General features: G+C 37.1%; 1 protein-coding gene across 1 annotated transcript in view; it reads left to right on the top strand.

The window, feature by feature from the left end:
• Positions 1-12,068, top strand: part of CEP41 (centrosomal protein 41) — a 66,758-nt gene extending 54,690 nt beyond the window's left edge. Inside the window, exon 14 of the transcript XR_004229677.1 lies at positions 10,967-12,068. The gene's annotated coding sequence lies outside the window, so the exon portion shown is untranslated. The remainder of the gene's footprint in view (positions 1-10,966) is intronic.
• Positions 12,069-14,094: the final 2,026 nt, after the last annotated feature.

Below are 14,094 nucleotides of genomic sequence, written 5' to 3'. Positions count from 1 at the left end.
GGAAAGGGCTAAAAAAGTTGAACAAATTTTTAGAAAATAGGGCTCAGGAAGAGAAAACACATGAGTAAGGGGCCCTAGGACCAACATGAAGACACTGAGTGTCTAAATAGCAGGTTATGGGATCTACTTGGAGAATCTGTTGAAAGTTAGGGGAAAAGGGGATGCAGAAAATAAACTTTGACTCTATACCCAACCTTTAACCACTGTGAGGAACTGTTGTGTTGGGAGAAGATACCCTTATTATATTGTATTTAGCCTGAGAGTCTTAGCCCCTTAGCCCTGGGAGCCACCAGATCTGGGAAGCAAGACCAAGAGTCTTCTCCCTGTTGGTGATCCCTCCATGGGAACTGTCACCAACATATAAGATGCTGGATTGGACATCATACCCATCCCAGGATGGATGCAGCCTCAACTGAGACCTGTTGAAGACCTTAGCTTAAAAAGCCACGTTCTCCCATTGCATCCAGGGCCATCTCCACTTGTCCTGGTCTATATATTGCCACTGGACCTAGATGGCTCTGGAGGGGAAGATAAGGGAGGTGACCTTGCCCAAACTCCCTCACTCAAATCTAATTCACTTGCCTGCTATGGCTTCCCTTCCCTGATGTCATGATCCTCTTCGAGAAGGAAGGACAAAAACAACAACCAAGCCAATGGTTGCCTAGCCAGTCAATGGAGAAACCCAGTGTCCAAAAGCAGAGAAGTGGTATCCAGGAGGCACTACATGAGTGTCTACTTACAGAACATAGCCTATACTGGATAACTAACACCAAAAACCACTCTCGAGCTTCTTCTGGATTAGAAGGTCACTTTGTTCAGTATTTAGATTATAATAATAATAATAAAAAAATTTGTTAACCAAAATTGCTACACCAGATCTCCAAGTTCAGTTCTAAATAATAAATATTGACTATAATCTTACATTGGTAACAACAAGGGATTCATCATAAGAGATTCAGAACTTATTTTAATATTTAAGTAGATGATCTTAAGTTCAACTTAACACAAATGATTCTATTTTAAGATGCTCAACAGCAAACAGCCAAAGATTTGAGATGTAGAAATAAAAAAATTCAAAAGTGTATCATTAAAAACAAATGTTCTGTTATTAACTGTGTTAACAAAGCAATTTTAAGGTGAAGATTTCAGTTGTAAACAGACTTATAGATTCTCACTAAACTCATTTCTTGTGTGGGAATTTCATCACCCATAACAAGTTCTTTTCCTAGGGCTGATGCATCTTATGGTTTAAAGAAACCTGGCTAATTTACAAATTAAGGAATTCAACAGAGGGCACAGAGAGGGGCTAAGCCCAAGTTCCTGCCTGTGGAGCTACTGGAAATTTTATTTTCTTTCACCGTCCCCCAACCTGTGAAGAGAGAAAGATGCTGCATACCCTCAGAATTGATAGCCAGGTCAAACTGATCTAAAAAACAAAACCAATCTGGGTAAGGTTTTCATTTTATCTCTTTCTACACATAGTAATTATCTATTTTAGATTTTAAAATCACCAGTTTTAAATTTTAACATCTAGAAAATAACTTCCAATAACAATGAACCATTTTAGAATTTTCATGTGATAGTCAATTTTTCTTAACTGTGACTTCCTCTTAAAGCATACAGTTCCCTAAACGATAGAACTGGTTTTAAACAAATTTTCCACCTTCTTTTAATTGTTTAGTTTATACTCTAATTCAGATTGCTGAATGGCAAGCCAAATGTCAGGAAGAACCCATTACTTAACAATTAGTATTTACTGAGGTTCAGAGACACAATTGATAGGATTTTCCTTTTCCAAACTATCAGTTCGCAGGAGGGCTTGGGCTTTCTCTCTAGTTCCCTTAAATAAGTTTCTTTGTTTTAGGGAGAAAACAAGACAATTCTTATAATTCAGATAGAACATAATCTATCACAAAATAGTTAATCTCATAATTTTCATAAGTAATACTAAATAATTTTGGATGAAATTTTACAAAACTTTCTAAATTCTTAATTATAGTATTTCAGATATAGTACCTGGTTATCAGAACTGATAGAATGAGTTTAACAACTTCCTAAAGCATTCATTTTGAAACATAGGTCATATGATCTTTACAAATTGCACAATATGTAATTTAGAAAGAAATATAACACCTGAAATAAATGATATCTAATTAAAAGAGATGAAACAGTTTGCCTTTGGTCAAACATTTTACAATCATGTGATTCTAATAACACTGAGAGGTGGATTCTATTTTTATCTTGTTATAGAAAAGTAAATTGAAGTAAATAGAACTTTCTTGGGACCATATAGCTAATAAATTTCTTATTGCCAAATAACAAATAGCTAATTTATTAATGCCAAAAACCAATCATCTTTCCTGTTAGCCTATGTAATTTACCATAATACTAATCAGCAGAGAATTTTTCTTCAGACCCAGATTTGGCTTTTAATTAGATATCATTTATTTCAGGTGTTATATTTCTTTCTAAATTACATATTGTGCAATTTGTAAAGATCATATGACCTAAATTAATCTATACGTATTTTAAAGTCATATAGTGACAGTTACTACTATATAATTTTTTCCTAAAAGAGCTAGGATCCTCTGCCTTTGAGTCTTATACCTAGATATAAACAGTCAAGTTCCCAATTTTAACACATACCAATTAAAAGTTATTTTAAAATCAATTAGTATTTAACTTTAGTTTCTGAGATTTCTTAAATTCTAACTAGATATTCAATCCCTGTTATGATTATGATTATTATTTGAGGCATTTCCTGATACGCATAAGCCTTTTCTCTTTTTGTGAGTCAGGGAATGGGTTAAGTGCCAGTTTTACTTCAAACTTCAGACCTTCATCCTGAAATTTTCACTGATGCCCCTTTTAACCTTTCTCCCAAATCCCAAAAGTTTTTAAAGTGGCAGCAAATTGCTTTTATAATGTCCCATTAATTTCCAATCAGATGACATAAATTTAGTTGAACGCACTTCCAAATCAGAAAAGCATTTACCTCAACAATTGAAATATATATTGGTCACATCTAAAAAGCTTAAATATAGTTATCAAGTAAGAAGCTGGTATTTGCCTTTTGCCAAAGCACTCTAACAGTCCTATGATTAATTTTGGTTTCAATCATCCTCTTACAGAAAGCCAGTGGCTTAAATACAAGAGTATGGTTCTAGCCATTCCCCAAAACCGGTTAACAGATTGTGAAAGGCTTGCCTTCCTACTTCATAACATTTTCAACCAAAACATAGAAAAGGGGCTTACCCAAGACTGGTTGGCTGGCTCTTCCATCTCATGCTGCCATGAGAGTCAGTGCCAGGGACTGGCAGTGGTGGGGCAGAACCAGCTGGTACTGCTGTTACCTGGATCTTCCTTAAGTCTCACTGGACTCCACACATGGAGGAAACACAAGGTTCTCAAATGGAGAGCCCCCCATCTAAATTTATTGGTTGTGATCCTGGGGCCTCAAACCAAAATGGCCCTAGGATTGCTGTTGCTTGGATCTCCCCTGAGCTACTCCCATCTCCACACAGGAGAGAAGAGAGTCTCTATCTAAAGAGAATTTGCCCCTTCATAAGAGGCAAAATGGGGTGGAGGTAGGGGTGGACACTGGGGGTCTAGAATCAGGGCAGATACTATAAAGGCCCCAAATTAGTGGGGGTCATTTAAAGTAGGGGTTCACCCAGGAGCCCTAAACTTCTCCTCAGTAAGGGAATTAGCTTGACTTGGAGAGGGGCCAGAAAAGATGAGTATATACCAAAAATATTGAGGCACCAATATGGGTTGCATGTAGTCTCTGAAAGAATTCAGCCTCCAAACCATCAAACAAGGGTGTTGACTTGGTTAGGATGTAGCCTGCAAGCCTCCTTAAGGGGGAGAGATTATACAGAGGAACATGGACTGTACCCCAAAACTTACCCAGGTGTTTCAGGAGGAGTGCTTTTTCCTGTAAGCTTAAAATGATTAATCTCAAAACTTCCAGAATCTGCTAAGATGTTTTAAATGTTTTTTTCCATTTTTAGCAGTTTTATCTCAACTTTATCTCTGCAATCAAAGTTGTGACTATAGAAGGCTTCCCTTTTCTTTAGCAAACTAATAGATCTGATAAGCACAACCCCCAAAAGTTTTTTCTTACTGACTTCACCTAGATGTTTTCAAGACGGTTTGAGCCTAGCTCACAACATGAACAGAACAGAAATTTTGCAAACACAGAACAATAATCAACAATCAACAAAAGCGCACATTGTAAATCCTTAATTGAGAGACCCACGGATGAGCCATTTTTCTGATCTTTTAAAGGGTGCTAAAATCAGCTTTTGTTCCCCTCTGTAATTTTGGGGAATGTAAAGTCCCAAATCCCAAGACAGCCACTATCCAGGATTCTGAGATAGTGGGGCCCAAATCAATCTCTATTGAAGCATCCCTCTAGAAGATCCTATTGATTAAGTACCTAGTAAGTAATTGATTCTTATTAGCACCTTGCAGGAATATTTAGGCTTTATGGAGAAGCAGGACTTAATAAATTTGGGGTAACCTTACATTACCTTTGTATCTGTGATAAGAGACAGGTTTGGGAACCTGATGAAGAAGTTTCAGATAAATGAAGTACCCAGGTGCAATGCTGTTGAAGAGCAGTTCACAATGTGAAGAACTCACACAGACATTTGCCACTAAGGATAATATTTATAATCATGAAACAGCTCATATGCTAAATCATATATGATTCAAGCTAAAATAATATATGATTAAGCAGATGCCTGCAGAGGCAGGACCTTTAAAGTCAGAGGGAAGAGGGCGAGGGAAGTAAGGGTAAGATCTTGGGACTTAGGGAGGGACCAGGAATGGTCCTAATAGAGAACAAACTTCGTATTGTATCTGCAATAGTTGCACAATGTATAATGACCTGGTTAAGTTTGTCTTAGATATAATAACAAGATAATCTAAGGGGTTGGCTTACCTTTGTGTGTGACAATGGGAACAGGATGGGTGGATTTAAAGTTCTGTCAATGGACTAATTAAAGTTCCAGTTTCATATCATCAATTTCCTCCATAAGCAAATAGATAAATGAAATTCTAAACTTCTTTTCAGCTGTAAATCTATAATCTTATGAAAAAGACCACAGGAGATCTTAATGGATGTGCTTTATATTTTACCAAGTGTTTTCCACCTACATTACATACATTTATTTCTTCCTCATAACCCCGTGAGTTAGGATCACAGATGTAGAGATGAAAAGGCTCTTAGAGGCCATTTTGTCCAATTTCCTCCTTCTAAAGATAAGGATAAGACAGCTGAGGCCTACAGAAGAGGTAATTTGCTCCAGGTTTGAAGGTAACAAGGCAGGCCTTTTTTTTTTCTTTTTTTGTAATTTAAAAAAATTTTATATTTAAATACAAATAAGAAATGAAAAAAAAATATTGCCATGTACTCAGCAGACTATAAGAGAGGAGTCAGTTAAAAAAATAAATTTCCATTTCAAGAAAACCTATATAATATATAATTGTTTTCAAAGCTAAGGCAGATCTTCCTAACCTCATTATGTTGATGAAGAAATGAAAGGGGCCAGAGAGAAGGAGGGTAAGACAAACAGAAATAAATACAAAGATAGGCACAGAGAAATGGAGAGAGAGACACAAAGAAAGAGATGGTGGAGGAGGAGGGCAGTGAGAAGAGAGAAGTAGAGAGACAGAGAAAGAGATGGTCAGAGAGAAGGGAAAGAGTAGAAGAGAGAAATAGAAACAGAGATAGACACAGAAAGGGAGAGGAGAGCATAAGAAAAAAGACAGAAAGACAGAGGGAAATGTAGGTGACATTCAAGATTACACAATTAATAGCTGAGTGAAGAAAGCAATCCCTTGGCCCCTCTTCCTTTCCAGGATGCTGAAACAGAATATACTTAGGACTCTATAGCAATTTCAGTAACTTGGAAGGATGCTACAGAACTTTAAGTCGTTTCTGTGGGTTTTGTGGCTATTAACCAAATAGATTAAAGTGCTGTGTCAACAGAACCAAGGCTATGAGTTCCATTCCCCATGGGTCAAAGATTTCATTCCAATCTCAGCATCTTTCAGGTAGAACTAGATGTGATACCTCATTGAAAACCCAACTGCCCTTCGACTTAATGCTTCAGTAAAATTGTAAAGAATCTGAAAAGTCAACTATGGCCAGCTCTTTCTCTTTATAAATGAAGAAATCGGGATTCAAAGTGTTTAGTTTGCTCAAGGTCATGTAACTAATGAGTGACGAATGAAGGAATTTACTTTGACTTGTCTAGCTTTCAACTTTGGTTGTTTCTTTTTTAGGCTATTGATATTTCTCCTTAGCTGCTCCATTTGAAGAAGTCGAACCAAGAAATATGGTGATCATATCTGACGGTGGAAACCATGCTCCAAATCTGTATTCCCCATGTCTTTACTAAGAGTGGAAAGTATTTTTTCAATCAGTTCTTTAGGACCAACTTTGTTCATTGGAACATCACTGATTTTTATTGTTTGTGTTACTGTAGCCCATATATGTAAATATAAATACTCATATATATATATATATATATATACATACATGTAAACATACACAAATATATATTTTTTCTCTTATACCAATAAATAGATTACAAATTCATTAAAGGAAGGCATTCACGTTTCATCAGAGTTTTGTGTCTCCCCCAGCTTTCCTCCAGTCCAATAAATTCAATTCAACAAATATTTATGATGTGGAACAGGAACATTAATCAGTTCCATTCTGTTCCCATTGTCACACACAGAGTTTGGAGTATCTTATTTGCATATCTAAAAAGCCTTTCTCATAATGTGCCCGGTCACTGAATTACTCAACTAGGGTTCTCTCTGGTCCTTCCCCAACTCCTCCCTAATCCTTCCCTTGCTCCCTAAGCACTGCCCTTACTTCCCTCTCCCTCTTCCCTCGGATCATAAGAAGCTTGCATTTTACTCAAATTATTGGATGTTCTATGTAGTTTTGATGAGTGGGGCTCCTAGGGAGCATGTAGCACTTTCTGAGGCTACCCAGTCTTGGGAGTTCCACAAAAATGCTGGCTGTCAGAGAACAACTTTTGGTCAGTAAGCCGTGAAATTCAATGGTGGGAGCTGCTCCACCTCTGTATTCAATATTCTTAAGCCATAGAATTCAATGATGGATGCAACCCCACCCCTGGTACTCCTCAATTGTGCCTCTAAGTCATAAATTAGGACATGAGTGACTTGAACCTGATCTTTATTTCTCCTTCCAATTATCTTCTTGCTTCTGATTTTTTGCTAAATTCCCTTAGAACTTAGCCAACTTCAATTGGTGTTAAAATCATAATAAACTTCATTCCTTGACTTGGAGATAGATTCAAGCCTGAAATTTTTTTTTGCAATACCTCATGACACCAGTCTGGAACCCCAACTTTTTGGGGGTCTCCTTTGAACCCCAACATTTGGTGGCCCTTAATGGGAGAATCTGGTCTCCTCTGGCTTCATTCCCTCCTTGTCAAAGCAATCCCCTCATCCTATAGCCAGAACATCCCAAGCACCTAGGAAGGCTTGTCTGGGTTCTCAGGAGTTCCATGCTCTGCAGATTTTCCTTGACCAGAGACTCCTGGACTTGGAATTTCTCACCATTTCTCAGCAAAGTTCCTTCTTGACTAAGGAACCTTTTCACTCCCTGGGACACTGGAGGAGGTGAGGTGCTAAAGGAATAGAATTTTTATGGCTTTTGGCAAAGATGGGACAGTCCAAGACCATGTCATTTTTATCTGTGTTTCTGTGCAGAATGTCTGTATCATGTTTGTTCTGTGAGTTAGATTTTGTTACCTGGAAATATTTAAAATGCAGCCACCAAGAATGTAGTTAGAACCATGGGAAAGATTTCCTAACATCCTTGACTCCCACTTTAAAAAGGGAAAAACCTGATTTTTTTCTGTGAACTCCAGTTCTGGCTAAGGTGGGGGTCTACAGAAATAAAATTAGCTAATTAAAATTATAGAACCACTAAAATAACATTTTAGCAGATTCTCAAGGTTTTTGAGAACCCTTCCTTGACTCCTATCTTGTCTGGAGTCCCCTTCTGCTCCATTGGGAAAGGAAAATATGGTTCACTTTGCATAAAGGCTAAGCTAGCATCCCAGAAGGTATTAAGGGATCCTCTCTACAACCCTGATCATTCAGGATGCTTCAGGAGTCCTGAATTTAACTCAAATGTGGGGATTGCTGAATTCATATAGCTCATGTCCCTCTGTTAACCTTTCTCAGATCAGATTAAGAAAAGAGAATGCTGAATAACTGGAAGGGAACTCAAATTCTACCCTACCTGTAGAAATGGGAAAAGCAGCAAAAGTAGTGGAAACCCCACACATCTTGCCTAAACACCTCCCCAACCCAGTTTGAGGGGATGGTGGTACAGTGGGGGTCAAGCCCCATGGGCAGCCTTCCCTAAACCTGAACTACTTGAACTACCATCAAAGGAGATGCTGGCACTAACCACCCCAGCCTTCAGCAGGTTCTGTCCTGGGAAGAATCTGTGTGTCCCTGGCAGCCCATAGAAAGGCAATGTGAGGTGAGAAAGCCAGTCAGCCTCACATTGGTAAGCCCCCTATTCTCTGTTTCAGTTGCAGAAATCTATTATATAATTTATGGCAAATTATTTTATATGTTGTGAAGATCACATGATTATAAAAGTGCTTGGCATAAATGCTATCTGTTTTTTTGGATGTAATTGTTTCATATTTGATAACTTTGTATGGGTTTTTACATGGGACTAGCATATGACAATGTTGAGAAACATGATTTTTAACTTGGAAGTAAATTCAACTAAATTAAGGTTAGCACACCTGGACTCCCCAGGACTACAAGGACAGTGCATAGTGGAGAGAGTCTTTTTCTCTTCCTTCCCCTTTCTTTCCTTCCTTGACTACAGCAAGGATACATAGATGTAATAGTGAGAGAGAGAGAAAGAAAATATACTCATTTCAATGAAATTTGTTATTTCAGGTATGATAGTAAAAACAGTTTTAAAGGAGTTTTAATCAAAGGTCACTAAAGGGATATGTAAGTTATAATCTATTTGCACTGACTGTATTAACAGAAGATTTAAGAATTTGAGAATTTTAGGAAAACAGAAAAGCAGTTCACTGCTACTTTAGCAGTGATTCAGTTTGAGTGGAACATTTATTAGAATTCAGGGAATCTTATAAACTAAAGTTAAGTCATTTTTCAAAATTACTTTTAAAAGTGATGTGTATGTTAAAATTGGAAACTTGACTATAAATTATGAGACTCCTAGTTCATTTTTATGATAGATTCTGCTCTAGCTCAATTTTAAGAATTCTCTTGTTTTCTCCCTAAAACAAAAGGGAAACTTATTTAAGGGAAAAGGAAGGGAAGCTGGAACCTTCTCTGAGAATTCCCAAAATTGCAACAGGTTGGGGACAGAATAAAATGAACTAAAAGAAGGTGGAAAGTTTATTACAACATAAATATAATAATAAAATTTATATAATAAACACAAGTATATTTATAAATGTAATTTAGGGAATTTAGGTATTTCTTACTTCATTAGAAAATTAAGAGGAAATTATAGTTGAAACTGTTTGGCTATTTTCAAAATCTAAGATTGTTAACTAAGCTATTTCTAGTTATTGTCATCATGTTAAACCTAAAATTGGTAATTACTGTGTGTGGAACAAGAGGGATGAGGTGAAAGTCTTAACAGTTTGCTTTCAAGTATGAGTGTATGTGGCATCTTTTCCCCTTCATAGATGGGGGGAGATATTAATCAAGACAGCCCATGGAAGTGGCTAGTTGGGGTAGGAGACAGCAAGTTCAGCCCCTTCTCTGGGGTGTCTTTCAACTCCCCTTAATTTGAAAGCTTGACAATTTTCTTTAAACCATCAATATAGGCAAGTCATCAGCCTTGAAAAATGAACTTGTTTGGGATATATGGTTCCCAAATAAGGAATGTGTCTACTAAGAATCTAAAAGCTTGTTTATTGCAACTTCATGAGAGTAAAAATAATATCTAGCCCTAAGCTATGATTAGTAAAATTTGCTATTAGAGATAAAAATCTCCTGGGACTGTAACTGATATTCTTTTGAGTTTTGAATTTGAGTATGATTGTCTGATGGATCATTAAGTAACCCACCATTTGAGAGAAATGAGGGGATGGTGGTACAGTAGGGGTCAAGCCCCATGGTCATCCTTCCCTAAACCTGAACCACCTGAATTACCATCAAAGGAGATCCTGATTACTTAGAGATCCTGATGCCATCTTGAACTATCACAGGTGATTGTCTATCTGGACAAGAGCTGGGAGGACAACTTTGGTGTCTGCTCAAGGTTGGATTCTTCTGACTCTGTTTCCCAGTTTTCTTTGTTCCCCACTTGATTATTCCTGAGTCTGGCTATGAGGTGGAATTGTTACTGCATAACTGGTTGTCAAACAGAGCTAAGGATGCTTTATTCTGTCATGTAGGCACTCTCAGGCTGAAGCCTAAAGGACCTGTTTTGATGCTATTATAATCATGTCCCTGCTTTTTCCTCTTAAAGAAAATTTCTATAATCAGAGCAAGTAGTCAGTAGAAGCCATGAATACTATACAAGTAAGATCTTGCCATTTTCAATCTGAAAATATATAGTCTTTATAGCCTAAATAATTGGCATTAAATAAGTATTTAAGTCATCTGTTGCTAAATGTATACTTATGAAATTAGGACCCTAAACTGATACACTGTCTATGGGACTTAAACTGTTATTCCATGGATTATTGAAACAGAATCTGAAACATCTTCATTATGGTTTAGAGAAGATAATTTTAGTGAAATCAATTTCTTAGAGGGATGTAACTTAATAGGATAAGTAACATCTGTTTGTACTATTTTATAAATGACTCTCCCAAGTCTTTTACCCTAGGAGTAGAGAACTTCTACTTGCAAGGATGTTGTTACTCATGTTTGTATGTCAACTGTTATTCAACCTTTTCAGGTTTGTCTCTTCTAGGTTCCAGGACATGAACTTCCAACTACTTGTTCAACCTGAATACCATTGAGTACCTAATTCTAAGACTCAGTCTCCCATGGATGCCACTGTCACATCTTCAAGTCTCCCTTCTTCAGTCTGGACCCCAGTAGGCAGGGCCGGGTCTATACCCTTTGTCAGCCTGAAGCAGCTTCAGAAGATGAGATCTTCATCCCTTTGTCCCAAATGAATTTGTGTTTCAATTGCTTGAGGGGACAATGATGAGGTGGGGCTCCTAGGGAGAATGTAGCAATTTCTGAGAAACCCCAAAGCTACCTGATTTTGGGAGTACCACAAACAATGCTGTCAGAGAACAGTCTGTTGGTCAGTAAGCTACAGAATACAATGATGGGAGCTGCTCCTCCTCTGTTCAGTACTCTTAAGACATAGAATTCAATAATGGGTACAACCCTACCTCTCAGTTGTACTGCTAAGCTATTAAATGATTATATCAGTAATTTTGAACCTGATCTTTGTTTCTCTTTCCAATAAATATTATCTTCTTGCTTCTGATTCTTTGCTCAATTTCCTTGGAACTTAGCCCACTTCAATTGGCATTACAATCATAATAAACTTTGCCCATTGACTTGGAGATGGGTCTGAGCCTGTAAATGCTTTTGAGACACCACAAACCTTTTAGGGTCTCCTTTGAACCCCAACACTTTTACACATTTAGAAATTTTAGGATGAGTATTTTCCCATTGGTTATATGAATCTGCATCTGTGTGCCATTTAAGATTTTCCAGGGCTGCAAATTTTTAAAATCATTGAACAATGTAAGGAGAGTAATGATTTTTGTTGCTGGAAAGCATGAAGGACAAAAAAGTCACCAGGTTTTTCCCAATCCTTTAAGACTTGCTAAATGAAATTCTGGAGTATTTTTTACGTGGGCACCTCAACATAATATAAATAGGGGACTGAACTCACAAAGTGGAAGTTTAGACATAATCAAGGGAGTTCAAAAGACAGATTTAACTTAAGACAGGATTGCTTCTAAAGATTCAACTAACTGATTCAGGCCAATTCCAATAGACTTGTGATGAAAAGAGCCATTTGCTCCAGAGAGAGGACTGTAGAAACTGAATGTGAATCACAACATAGTATTTTCACCGTTTTTGTTGTTTGCTTGTTTGTTTTTCTTCTCATTCTGATCTGATTTTCTTGTGCAGCATGATAACTGTGGAAATATGTTTAGAAGAACTGCACATTTAACCTATATTGGATTACTTGCTATCTAGGGGAAGGAAGAGGTTTGGAAGGAGGGAGGAAAATTTGGAACACAAGGTTTTGCAAGGATGAATGCTAAACTATCTTTGCATGTATTTTGAAAAATAAAAAGCTATGCATTTTATTTTCTTTCTTATTTTCTTCCTGTTTGATTTGGTTTTCTTGTGCAGCAAGATAATTGTATAAATATGTATGTATATATTGGATTTAATATATATTTCTACCATGTTTAACATATATTGAATTACTTGCCATTTAGAGGAAGGGGTGGGGGTGGGGGGAATTGGAACCCAAGGTTTTGCAAGGGTTAATGTTGAAAAATTATCCACGCATATGTTTTGAAAATAAAAAGCTTTAATAAAAAAAAAAAGAAAAAGAAAAAGCTATTATAAAAAATAATAAAGATTCAACTAACCATGGTTTTAAGGTTCAAATCACAGAAGATAATTACTCCCGAGGCTATGTGTTAAAAGGCCTGGGAGGATGGGGTGTGGAAAAACAAAACAAAAATACTTCTTACTTAGGGGTGAATAGAAAAAAGTTCCATGTAGGTAGCAATCCTACAGAAGAACATCAGGTGGAGCCAAAGAGCTGTCTAGCAGCAATGATTTAGTGCTCAGAAAGCCCAGCACAGTAGCACCAGGGTAGGCCGGAGACAGTGCTAAAGCAAGTTGTCCTTGGAAGGACCAGCCAATGGCATTGTAGGAGGCAGAGAAGGATTTTTAGCCACCTTCTCTGGGTGGTTCCCCATCCTTAGAAATGCAAGTTACCTTTATCAATGTTCCTTACACATCACCATGCCCTTGCAGCCTGCTCATACTGGTCACACATGTTCCCATATCTGAGCCTGCACTATTACTAATAATGGCTCGCATTTGTATAATGCTGTAAGTCACTTGGCAAAGGAAATTTCATTTAATTGTCATAGCAACCCCATTTTACAGATGATCCTCAGAGAAGTTTAACAGCTTTCCCAAAGTTTTATAGCTTAGTAAATGTCTAGACAGGTTTCGAAATTTGGGTGTTTTATGACCGCGGATCTAACCACTCAATTTTACAAATACAAGATGGAGAAAGAATGACGAAACAATAATAAAAATTATTTATTTATATAGTACTTTAAGGTTTACAAAGTACTTTATAAATAATAAGAGCTAACATTGACATGAGCAGCTAGGTGGCCCAGGGTATAGGGGGCTGGACCCAAAGTCAGGGAGACTCATCTCACTGAATTCAAATCTGGCTCCAGATATTTACTACTGATTAACCCTGGGCAAGTCACTTAATCCTGTTTGCTTCAGTTTCCTCATCTGTAAAATGAACTAGAGGAAGAAATGGCAAACCACTTCAGTATCTCTGAAAAGACCCCCAAAAAGTGAAAATTTTACAATTATTATCTCATTTAGACTTACCCAGGATCATGCAGATAATAAGTCTCTGAGGCTCTGAGGTTAAATTGGAATTCAAGTGTCCTGACTCCAACCAGGATTCTATCTGTACTACCATTCTACTTCCCATTCTCTATTAATGTTCTCTCCCAATGAACTATGATATGAAGGAGTATATGCAGATACTTTTCATTATTTATTTCAATATATTGTCTAATAATAGAAGTTTTCTGCTTTTCACTAATTTGTCCTCTGGTTAATATGGTAAAAGAAATATTGGTGGGACTTATTATGCTTTGTATGCTAATCGAAAATGTGCTTTAAAACTACAATAGCTTTCAGGGGGCCTAAATGGACCTGTACTCTTTTTTTTAACTACATCTTGGAAGTTATTTGATATTTTAGTTTTGAGATAAAGTATCTTTCTCACCTCTCACTCTCCTCTGCCAATGATTCTGATCTTGAAGAGTGATGGCTGTA

Source organism: Sarcophilus harrisii, chromosome 5 (genome assembly GCF_902635505.1).
Source record: "Sarcophilus harrisii chromosome 5, mSarHar1.11, whole genome shotgun sequence".
In the NCBI taxonomy this organism is placed as follows: domain Eukaryota; kingdom Metazoa; phylum Chordata; class Mammalia; order Dasyuromorphia; family Dasyuridae; genus Sarcophilus; species Sarcophilus harrisii.
This window is presented reverse-complemented; position numbering and strand designations above follow the sequence as displayed.